Source organism: Lagopus leucura, unplaced genomic scaffold, assembly GCF_019238085.1.
Source record: "Lagopus leucura isolate 7727_CA_CO unplaced genomic scaffold, USGS_WTPT01 Super-Scaffold_100027, whole genome shotgun sequence".
NCBI lineage: Eukaryota > Metazoa > Chordata > Aves > Galliformes > Phasianidae > Lagopus > Lagopus leucura.
The window spans coordinates 965,723-978,215 of NW_024962278.1; the positions used below are offsets into that span (position 1 = coordinate 965,723).

General features: G+C 44.9%; 1 long non-coding RNA gene across 1 annotated transcript; it reads left to right on the forward strand.

The window, feature by feature from the left end:
• The first annotated feature begins 6,832 nt into the window (after positions 1 to 6,832).
• On the forward strand, positions 6,833 to 12,278 carry LOC122185164. The gene is made up of 3 exons (XR_006180766.1): positions 6,833 to 7,045; positions 8,214 to 8,399; positions 11,451 to 12,278. It is a non-coding gene; the product is annotated as an uncharacterized LOC122185164 (long non-coding RNA).
• The last annotated feature ends 215 nt before the right edge of the window (positions 12,279 to 12,493 follow it).

The following is a 12,493-nucleotide window of genomic DNA, read 5'->3' on the forward strand; positions in this document are numbered from 1 at the left end:
TTGAGGCCAAGTGAGTTTCTTCAGAAGATCTTTGGTTGTATGATGTAGTTGCCATGGAAATTAATAGGAAGCATTACTTGCAGTGTAACCTACCTATTTGACCATGAACCTTTATACCCTGACTGTGTTCTCACAGGCCTTTCTCCCCACTGGCATAAAACTTTTTGCTTTAATAACTTTGCTCCCAATTTATTCTGATGTAAATGGGACTGCTCTGGAGTTCATGAGCCAAATTTAATCTTGGATATGACCCCAGAATACTGTACCAAGTTTAGAAAGTTGATGTTTTACAGCAGTTCGCTCAGATCTTGGTCAAACCATAGATGTGATAGTTCATCTTCTTAGTATTTCCTGATTTACATGGCAGTAGGACGCATCAGAGAGTTGCCACAGGATTGTGCAGGTTGTGAATGCTTTATTGTTTTCAGCACCAGCGTGTGAAAAATACTGGAAATGAGGACTGTAGTTTTCTGTGCTGAGATGGCCTCAGTATCAAACTCTGTTATAGAAAATGAAAGAAAACAATTGATATTGGGTAAGTTTTGTGCTTTCTGAAAGGCTAATTTGCTAAGTAATGGTTAGTTCTGACGACACTGTGAGTGTACCAAGGGGAAGGAGCTGCAGTCGCTGGTTCTTGCCTCAGCACTGGAGAGAGGTTTCCTCCAGCATCACTCTAGAAATGCAAGGTTTGAATTAACCAGAAATGAACTTATGGAGTGAGAGGGAAAGTGTGGAGAAGTGAAGCAGGTGTAAGAAAGGAGATACATTGGCTTGTGAGCCCATTCATCAGATTGATCAGTTAGTAAAGATATGTGGGTCATTCCAAAAGTGCACGGGTCACTCCAAAAGTAATGCCTCCTATTTATTTCTGTGGAAAGTGCAATAGGTACAGAAAGCACAACAGCACTATTTCATAGAGCAAATTCTTAGCTACAGAAAACTCTTTTTCAACATATCATAAAAAACTAGAGTTTGCATTGTTAATTTTATGTAGTTTGCAGATGTTGAAATACCAAACGTGAGTCTGTGGGCCCTCTGAGGGCTAGGTGCAGGATTTCACCTTTATGGTCGTTGTTGCACAGACAATTGTCCAACCCTACTTAGAATGTGTGACCAGCTGTAGGTATTTCAGGTACAAGCAGGTTAGGGTGCACATAGCCTTCCCCAGTGCAAGCCAGGAACTGGGCTTGGACTGTGACTGTGCCACTGGTGCTGCCCCAGTGACATGTACTAAGCAGGCATTTGGTGCCACCAGGGCCATTGCAGAGTTGGGCTACGTCTGGGTCACCTCTATGGAGGTGTGCAGCTGCAGTTGTGATGGGTCTGGCCACTTGGTTGGTTGCATCTGGGAGATGTTTGGTGAGAGCCATGGAGGGAGGCCCGTCCTGTCGGATTGGTGGCTGCAGCAACACTTGGAGTAGCATGGTGGGTTAAGGGAAAGGTGATGGAAACATGAGCCTTGGGAGTGCCAACAGGGCAGGCTCTGCCCATGTGTCCTCCTGAAGTGTTCTTCCTTGAGCAAGGGCTGGAGAGTTCAGTCCTGGAAGGGCATAAAGGAGTTCAAGAAATGCCATGAACTTCACAGAAAGTCAATAATTTGGGAAATACACTTTTCAAAACATATAAAGCGCTATGAAACTTGCCTTGTTTCAAGAGAGAACTATGGAAATGCAGCAAGATTCACAAGTCATTCATCCAAAGCTGCAAACTGGTGTGTAGGTCTGTGCAGCAAGAACATTAATATCTGTTAAATTCCCCAGATTAGCTTAAACATTCCAGAGAAGGGATGTAATTCTCTATTGTGCAGGAAAGGAATTCACCACTCCCCCAGATTTTCTGCTTTCCAGGGACTCGAGCAAACCAGCAATCCCAGGGCAGTCGTTTTCCCCCATTAGTAAGCATGTCTGGATTGGCAGTGGATGTGCTGGGACCTGTCAGGGGTTTGGGTGCAGTGGGGCTGGGTCCTGCAGAGTGGTCTGCACACAGAGCGGTCTGCACACAGACTGGTAGGCAGTTTGAGTTTATGTCATGCTTCTCAGGTTTGTTGCACATTGTTCCCCTTTATGGTGCCAAACTTGTAAACTTGTTTTGCTTGCAAATAAGTAGAGATGCAATACTACCTGAGTTACACTGATCTATTTACTTTCAGTGTTGAACTCTAACTTGGTGCTGGCTCTTTTACTTTGAACCTGATACGTTACTATCACAGACAGCCTTTCCTGCCAATGAGAGAAGCCTCCCACAGAAAAAAGTCTGAGGGCTGTATTCCCCTCTTACCAACAGCACACGTGTGCTGTGTGTGTCAGGAGTGGAGCTGTGTGTGCAGGGTGCTGCCCTTGAGTAGGACCTTATTCCCGAGTTGCAGTGGCTGAGAACACAAAGCAGTACCTCTCATTCCTTCAGTGCTCGCTCCAGCTGCCAGCAATGCATGCTGTGTGCCCAGACAGCTGGCCCTGCAGCGAGGTGCTGCTCCTCCATCCTGTGCTTCAGTTCTGACCATACAAATGGAACTTATAAATGTCATGTCCTTCAGATTCTTCAACAAACTGGTCCCAGTTGAAGGATGAGAGGAAAGCGTTTCAAGGCACATTTTTGCAAACATGCCATCTCTGCAGAAAGAGAACTTAAATCCAAGTTTTGTTTATTCTCAAAATCCATTTTGAGTGACATTTCTAATTTGGACTTCCAATTAGAAGAGATATAGGGGAGCCGACTCTTTACAAGGGTAGATAACAGCAGAACAAGAGGAAATGGTTTTAAATTGAGGGAGGGAAGGCTTAGGTTGGATGTCAGGGGAAAGTTCTTTACAGAGAGAGTGGTGAGGCTGCCTAGAGCTCACCAGCACTCTAGAGAGGCTGTGGATGCCCTGTCCCTGGAGGTGTTCGAGACCAGGTTGGATGGGGCCCTGGGCAGCCTGGTCTGGTATTAAATGGGGAGGTTGGTGGCCCTGCCTGTGGCAGGGGGGTTGGAGATTCATCATCCTTGAGGTCCCTTCTGACCCTGGCCATTCTGTGATTCACATTTTGAGAAAGGTGGTACAGCTTAGCGTTTTCAGAGGAACAGCTTCAAGTAATTTCTTTTTAGGCTGACATATTTCAATCAAAAATAAGTAAGTTATGTGGTATACAATTCATGGAAGTCCAAGAAAGTGATTTTTTGGTAGTGCTTTTTAACCACTTCCTGCCTGTGTCATTGAAAATGGAAGAGGACTTGATTTTTGAAGCCTTTCAGGCTTTTAGCAATGACCAATCGGTTAGGAGAATGAGAGTGTTTAATCGCTGTAGCCAAAGGTTCAGCTAAAAGCACTTAACTGGGTGTCATTCTAACAGACCATCTGGCCATCATAATTTGGGGTAACTTGACCTCAGAGGTAGTTGGTTCTCATAATGACATTCAAAGGCATCTCAACCCAGCAAGGTGAGAGTTTGCACCGAAGGCTGACTTCGGGTGGATGGATTCATGGCTCACACATAAACCTGTGCACTGGAGCCTGACTTCAGCACATGAAGAACTTTGTGGAATGAACCCTCGGGGAGCACATCTGACCTCCATTTAATCAGGTCTCAGGGAAGTCTGGAAAACAGAGGGCCCTGCAGATAACTGCAGGCTTTTGGTTAAGTGAAAGTTTATAACTGTACAGGGAAGGCAACCTAGGCCATAGAAGTGGCAAAAGCCCCCAGAGATGCTCTGGGATCTATGGAATTAACATCTCTGAGTAGGCAGGATTAGACTGGATGCAGAAGGTTCTGTAGATTCTGTAGATGACCAAACTGACAAATAAATGCATTGGGTGGGACTGGCCTCTTTGGGAGAGCAGCAGAATGGGATGAAGCAATGAGTAAAAAGGTGATTAAGGCAAATAGTGTTGGAATAATGGGGCACTGCTGTTACCCTATGAACTGAGGGCTTCTGTGGATTTCTGTTGTTGGAAAAGAAGTGGGTATTTCTGCTATCCAAGCAACTGTATGTGCTTGTTCTCCCCAAAATGTAGGCATGAAGAGGTTTGTTTTTTTCTGACACTTAATGCTAGTCCAGTGGAAAAGGATTAATTTGAGGGCACACGAAAATAAATATGTATGGTGCAAGAGACAGCTGGGAGGCACAGAGATGCAGGGGCACAGCTGTCTCAGGGTGCGGGCAGAGCACCTTCTTTTGGCCAAAGGCTGTAGTGCACCCATGGCCAGGTGGGCTGCAGGGGATGCACAGCAGGCAATCAGAGCTGAATCATGGCTTTCCATCTTGTGCATAGCTCAGTTTCTCCCTCCCTCCCTTCCTGAGCTCTTTCAGAAAGAGTGATTCTAGGTCACTTCTGTTTGGAGCAGCTCCATCTCTCCCAGCTGTCCCTGGGGATTTGTGTCCCAGTGACGGGCTCCCATCACCTGAGTTGGGGACAGGGCTCAGTGCGGGGCTGTCTGTGCTGCAGGGCCACTGTGGCAGTGCTCCCAGAGCACACACAGCCCTGGGGAATGCCCCATTCAGCTGTGGGGCCGGTGGAGATGGTATTTGGTAACGTCACCCTGGCTGCCAGCCACTGAAGCAGATGATTTATTGTTTTCTATATGAATCTGCTTTTAAAGCTTCTCATATAGCATTACAGATGATATCATGCAGTGTTAAGTACTTACAAGATCTGTTTCAAGCTTTGGATGTATGCAGAGTTACGGTCTTGGCAATCATAATATTTGGTCCTCTTTTTCTTTGGAATTTGAAGCTATTTGTGTTCTGCTTTTGTTTCTCTGAGTATGCTCAGAAATGGAGACGTAGCTCATTTTGTGTTCATCATACATTTGCTCTCTACTCTCTGTTGACACCATGGCACCTGAGGACAGGTTGCTGGATCACAGTTTCTTACTGCACTGCAGCAGAGGAAGGAGTTTGCAGCCCTTCTGCTGAGCACACAGGGCTGGGTCTGCAGCAATTAAAAGAGCTAGAAGATTTCCTTGAGTTCCTGCATTGCTGTGAGCTGACACAAGGCCACGGGGCTCCATACAGCAACCACCAGATGTGCAGTGCAGGGTGTGTGTTATGGAGCTAATTTGGTTGTTGCCTAGAGAGCAAGGAGTTAAAGAGCAAATGGTTTGCAGATAGGTGTCTGGAGAAAATCCTGAGCAGCACTGTTCCTGTAAGTGGATGATCCACTTACACATTCCTGCTGCAGTAACCAGAAGCTGAAGGAGCTGAGCTCATAGGCTGAGCCTGCTTGTGCACCCTATGGTAGTTTGCACAGTATGGATTTGCTAATGAAGGAGGGCCACCGTAATCATTACTTATGCAGCATCTCAGGAAAGATTAATGGCTGTATATCTAGCTCTTCTCATAGCCCATTAATCTTCCCGGCAGTTAATGAGTCTTTATTGATTCTGTCAGGTAGGGTAATTTCCATTTCTTTCATCACGGCATGTTAAATACATGCTTATTTACTTTTTTTTTTTTTTTCCCCCAGTTATCTTTCGTTTATCGGATCAAGTCTGGAAAAAATAATTGTCATTAATTCACTGACCTGAACCTGGGCCAAGCTGTTCTGTCACATTCAGCCAGTAGAGAACTAATCCAACAGAAATATGCATTATATTCCCCTGCATTGCCACCTTGAAGTGTCTCAGCACTGGCTCCCTGCAGTAATGGTGCTGCCACAAGGACAGGAACATGAGCTGAAGTCTCCACGAAGTCTTGAATGGAACAGAGGCCAGAAGGAAGTTGTGATTTCAGTATATCTACTGATCTTCCTTTCAGTATGAAAGGAAAAACAGAACGAACAAATCCTCCTTGAAACTCTTTCTTCCCACAAACAAACTCTGTTTTTATGAGAGATTTGCACACGTATTCACATTTATCAGCATATGAAGGGAAGCAGCAGAGGTAGAAGCTGACAGTAGATCTCTACAGCTGTCAAAACAACGGCAGCCATCAAAACACGAGTCTTGTGTGCACATCTCAAACTTGGCTATTTAATCTCTTGCACCAGACACTCCCATGGCAAATGTTTTTGAAACACAAATGGTCAGAATGCATCAGAAAGAAAGCAATAGCTCTGACATCTTGGTCTCCATCCTCAAAAGGCACTGGGAATTCCAAACAATCTAGTAATAGGAATGCATAGTTTCTGTATGAAAAGTCAGCTGTGGAAAATAGTGTATTTGAAAGCGTCCCCTGTTCCATTCATCACCACGTATCGTAGAAGCTTTCCTTCTTTGCAGTTCCCTTTGGGTCTTTTCCCAGTAAGAGGTCCTACCCCCTTTTTTGACCAGAGGCTCCTGTGGTAAAGGGGAACACTGGGGGACTTCCAAGCTGGAATGGAGGGAGAAGCAGGTAGTGAGGTAATGCCATGAAAGTGGAAGTTGTGCTGTTGTAAACCATGGGAACAGCTGACCTGAGGAATCTGTGAGATTCTATTCCTCTATCATCAGACGCTGAATAATCTAACGACTTGTTTCAATTTCTGAAAAATTGCCCTTTGATCAGTCAAAAGTTGCAAATTGTTGGTTTAATGAGTCACAAACAGGGAAGATAGAAGTAAAAATATAAGGATCTTATCAAATGAATGTTGGGCATTTGACAGGCATGACTGAAGCGACCTAACCTGCAGATTTTAAATCTCTTAGGATCTGTTGCAGGCAGCTTGGTTCAAAGCAGCCAACGAAAGAACAGAGCTGCAGAAGTCTGCCTAGGCACCGCTCGTGGAGGAGCAGAGTTGCATTTTCTGTTTGGTAAACTGCTGACTGTGCTAACAAACAGTGTGATCTTTGAAACTGCAAACTGAGCGTGTGCCATCCCTTTGAAGGACACATGCTGAAACGCAGGGTGATTAGTTCCAGATAAGCCAGCACAGTATGTCAGTACCTTCAGTGTGTCGCACAGACTTGCTGATAGGGGACAAAACAAAAGCCACGGAAACAAAAGCAGCTCAACATCTTGTTCTGGTGAAATGAGAACTCTCTCCCCAGTGTCTGTACGCTTCGTTTAATGGACCATGGGAGACTCAGGATTCACCAGTGTCTCAGGAAGCTGCAGCAGGCAATGGCAGATGGCAGCAGGAACACGAGGTGTAAGGATGCGCCCTTCTCGTAAATACAGCAGGAGGGTGGAGGCCCTGGGCTTCTTTCCATACATGACTCAAATGAATCTTCTGCCTAATTAGTAGCATTTTGAAGTCAGCTTAAAAATCCTATAGTGATCCTATCTAACCAGCTTCTCCTACGTAAAGATTAATTTTTTATAATGGCAGTTTTCCTCAGAGCTTTCTTTCAGGTTGCCCAGGGCAGTTATTTGCTAGGGCAGCCTCCTATCAGCTGAGATAACAAGGGCAAAGACCGACAGTCCAGCAGAGTCTGGGTTGTGCTCATTTCTGGGGGAGCAGTGGATTCTATCAATGTTGTTCAGGCTTAAATAGAACCAAGTGTCTCATTGGGAAAGTATGCTGGGGAGAAAGGGCTGTGCTAGGGGGCTGCATACCAGCTTCTGTTCCTGTTGGATGACTGGCTGACAAAACCAGCACTCCTATATAACCTTGCAGAAGTCACTAATGAAGCTTTGGTGACTCACAGTGATGTTGGTGATCCCAGGTGATGGAGACATGCTGGAGTGTCTGACTGGCAGTCTTCCCTGCTGGGTGCTGCTGTCAGGAAGGCACAGCAGAGACTATGTAGGCATATTGAAATTGGATTTGAGATCATATCATCTAAAAGATCTAAAAGGACCCTTGTATTCTTCCCGCAGTTTGCAATTTGTTTTGCAATTCTGATCTAAATGTGTATGTTTGGTGGCCCTGCCAGGCAGGGAGGTTGGAACTACATGATCCTTGAGGTCCCTTCCAACCCAGGTGATTCTGTGATTCTGTGATTCTGTAATTTGCTACTGTTACCTGGTTCTTCAGGTCAGCATTAATCAGGTCATTGTTTCTGAACAGCAGTTATCCGCAGCAAACCACAAGCACATCTGATTTTAAATGCAGCTTGAGAGGCTGTTTGGTAGGCAAAAACATCTCTAACCTAGTGGTGAGCCTTTGGGGACTGTGTGGCAGGTGACACAGGCTGGAGGTTTCCATAGGTATAGGAATCTGATTGGTAGCACAGACTTTGTGCCCTTGGAGGTGGCGTTGCTGCAATGAGGGATCTCTGTCCTCAGCTGAGCACAGAACTAGATGGATGCCAGAGCCTCAGTTTCTTCTTCCAAATAGCAAAAATTAACATGAGTAAAATCCATCTCCATCCTAGGAACATGTAAACATCTGGACGAGTAGTTATGAAGATTAATGTTATGCACAGGGTCAGAATTCCCACTGACATTTGCTCAGTTTGCCCAAGCAAGTTAGTGGAAACCTCCTGTGAATATGAACTGCACTCTGCAGCGCTGCGCAGGCATTTAACATCTTGGATGCCAGTTTCCTCACAGGCACATCTGTAAGTCTTAGTCTTTAATTGCTTTAAAACATAATACTGGGAGTAAAAAAAATCATAGATATGTGTAACTTTTAAGACTAAGTAAGACTAAATAGAAAAAATTAAGCAACAATGAAGTTGTTCCTGACTTTGGACTTAAAATCAGTCCTGACAGAGACAGTTCTTCAAGGACAGTGGGTGACAGCTGTCAGCTCTGAGCAAAATGTTTTCTGCACTAATGATCAATGCCTGAAATAATGCTGAGGTGCAGCAGTAGCTCTGTTGGATTCACTGAAAGGCAGCAGCTGCTCTGAGTACAACACTGAGCGAGAATACCTGCTGTCTCATGCTGAGTGGTTATGCTCAGTCTGTACCTGTGGTCAGACGCTCACAGAGGTACTGTTGACTGCGTTGGGGTGGTGAACTTCATTAAAAGCATGCCGTGTTTTGGCAATAGCAAGTAATGTGCATCCATCTGAGCGTGCAGGTTTGAATGTGGCTGCCATAAGGACGTTCTGTATTTGAATCCGGAAGCAATGTGACGCTTGCTATACAATGAAATGGAGAAATAGACAGACTTTTTTAGTGTCTAACCCCCTCCCAGTCCTCCCCTGTTCTGAATATGCTGTTATCATTACACCAATACTTGCTGTGTAATACACTTTAAATGAGTGTGAATGTGCTATGGACTAATGTGGTTATCTCCATATGGCAGGAAGTTGCTTGGTCAGAGATCATCTCCATACTGGTGTAATTCCAGGCGTGTTGCTGGTTTTAATAATATAATGACGATAATTGATGTTCTAAAACTGGTAAGGTCAGTGTTCACTGGCTGCTACATTTATTTGGCAGCCAGCTCGGCAGTGTGAAGAATTAACACGAAATGAGGCACAAATCCCACATCCTGCTCCCAGGCCTGATAACAGAGTGGGTGCTCCAATGAATCGCAGTGCTGTTCACTCCTTTGGCACTCCTTTCTTGCTGACCTTCTCTGCCCAGGTGTGCCATGCAGCAGGGTAAGATGGGGTGAAGCCGGGGCCAACCTGAAAAACCCTCACCTGGCAGTTTTGCCATGGCGAAGTTAATCACGGCATTTCCTGATATTATTCCAGGCTTTTTTTTTTTCCCTTTGGATGTGTGCAGGCTCACAGAGCAAAGGCAGGATGACTGTTGAATGTATGTTAATGGCTATAAGAAATATAGGCCCCAGTTTGCCAGTTGTTCCGTCAGGTTCTCAGACAAGAATGTTTAGGGAGCTTTTTCTTGGCATGGTGCAAAGCCTGGAGCTAAGAAAAGAGCCCAGGGAAGATAATTTGCCTTTTTCCATGTTCAGCATTTCCCACCCGGTGTGAACCTAAATCATGTGGATTTCACTACTGGCTCTGCAATGTTATGGGGAGATAAGGCGGTAACAACTCATTTGTATCCCCAGATGAGATAAACCAGAAGCACATCTCCCCATTTGTAAGTGGCTTCCTATCAGAGGTGAGAATAACTGCAGAGCACTAAGCTGGCAGTCAGCAATGATTAATAATAGTAAATCCTTTGCATAAATAGAAAGGTGGCATTTTGTGTAGTTCACTTATGGTGTTTCCAATGCGTGTCTGTAATTCAATTATATCTAGCTTTCTGTCCAAGAAATTAACGTGCAATTGCATAATGTGTTGGAGCTCTCATGTTCAGGAGGGAGAAATGAGTGCTCTGCCTTTACAAGTGGAGATTACTTCATCCATAGCTTTTTGGGGAGTGAAAATAGATTTATTCTATTTTTGCATGTTCGTCTGATTCGGTGCTGAAATCACTGAAGCAAATTCAGCAGCCCCCGATGCATTCAGTTCAGGATCCTGTTCTGATTGATGATGGAACAGAAGAAACGTGTTACTCTGCATTAAGTAAGAGAAGGCGACTGTATTGAACACTGAGTTTGCTCATTTGATTTGTAAGCATATGAAATAGCCTGCCACATTCTTCAACTGAGCACATAAATTACTTGAATCGTGGTTGTGTGTTCTGTGTTTGCTGTTACCATTGGAAGCAGTTTTATCAGACTTCAGTCCCCATGGTACTTGAGAAAGTTGTAAGAATGCAAAGCTATCTGAAGGTCATTTGCAATCTTAACAGCAGAAATTACTAGCTGCTGTCAGCTATTATAATAGTGTTGATATGTGGCGTAGCAGTTTTACAGTGAAATGGGAGATGTATCGAAGGTATCTGAAACAGAAGCAGAAAACGTGCCTTTGGTGTGCAGGCAGGAGGATATTTCACTGTCAGCTCTGAACACGACCCTCATATTACAGTGCGACACAACGTCTCTTTAATGATGGAGGCTGCTGACAGTAAGACAGGCACTTGAAAATTCCTCTTCACCAAGCATTTTGGAGGCAGCTGGCAGACTTCCAGAAGTGTTCTGCTGGAGCTGCACAGCAGGCACATTGAACTAGCCTTGGTTGTGAGCCAATTTGCTACGTGGCAATGGATCAGGATTCTCCAGAGAGGCACTTCAGTCTCCATCCTTGGGAGAGCTTCAAGAACGGAGTGGTTGGTCCTGAGCATTGGTCTCATAGCTGACCCGTGCTAAGCTGGAGGTTGGACCAGATAACTTTGTGAGGTCCTTTCCAGCCAGGATTCTCCCGCGATAACCTCTTGAGTAGGCTCTGCTTTACATGGGAGGTGGGAGAAATTCATAAACCAAAATGTTAGTTTAAAATGTTTTTTCAAGATGAGTTTGCCTTTTTGAAGTATCCCACTAGGAAGTCTGCGTCTTGGCTCAGTTGTGGCTTGGAGAGTAACCGAGTATTTCAGGTCATTTCCCAGTTGCTGAGGGAATACAGTGGGCTCCTGAACATGATGGGTAAAGGCTGCTCTTCCACCGTAGCCTCGCAGTGCCTGCTTGGTGTTTTTAGCATAAGGCATAACAGCCAGGGAGAGTTTCATAATTTAATTTTTGATGGTTTGTTCCATGGTCAAAACAGATGACATGTCTGCTGATCCTACATCCAGATTGCTTTGGTGGGTTGGGGTGGGCACTGCACCATTTTATTCTTCTAAATTCTTGTGTTTTTTGTCACTTAGGATCTGACGGAACAGCTGTGCCCTGGAAACATCTTACTGCACAAAAATCAAAAGGAAATTGGAGATTGGCTTTGTTAAGGACATCTCTTGTTCTGTGGCGCTGTCACACAATCATTGCACGGAAGTGTCTACAGGTGGTAATGAGGAGGAATCAAAGCTTCAGAGGGAGCTGCAGGAACAGCTGGACCTCCTAAGAGCTGCAAAAGAAGATTCCCCAGCTAAAACATGTCCACGGAGAGCCATATGTGCATAGCTGTTAGGATTTTGGAATCGGTGTGGTGGAATGACAGGGAGTTGATGGGTAAATATTAATTGAGAGACCAACCCCCGCCAAGAAATTCTTTGTGATCGTGTTGCCTTATCTTCATGCAAAATATTTACCAAGTCAAATACTGCCATTTAATTTACCATAACTTTGTAGTCATTGCACAACGACTTGAAGAGAAGGCCCAGCATCCTGGCAGCCTCCTGGTGTGCTCTTGTGCTGTTCCAGGGGCAGTGAGACTGTCAGCATGGCACCATGTGCTGAGAAGCTGCTTTCCATTCTACGTGCAGCGTCACAGGGCTGTGCTGAGCCATGTGCCAAGCTGACACTTTGTCCTGGCCAGCTTTGGGCCAGGGGATGGAAGGGTAAGCTGAGCTGCTGGGTCTCTGTCATCTGTCTGAAGGGCTTGCAGAGATCTAGTGAATGGAGCACAGTGTTTGGGTTTTCTTTCCAGAGCTGGCAATGTACAGGTGTAAGGTTGGTAGCATGGAGAAGGCCATACAAAGAATATAAAAAAGAGGGGAAGTTCATTTTTACAATATTTCTGCACCTCCCAAAACATTTTGCGTTGTTTTTTTTTTTTTTAATGTTTCATTTGCTTGGAGTCTGACCTGCGATATCACAGGGATGCTTCTCTCACTTCTGATTCAGTAGATTTGTATTTCAGGGACTCATTTGCATTGACAGGCAGAAAATACTTCTGTTTAATTAGAATAAATTGTTTTATAGTTGAAGATGAAGGGGACCCTATAAGAGTGCCACTCACATCTTTAGTTGA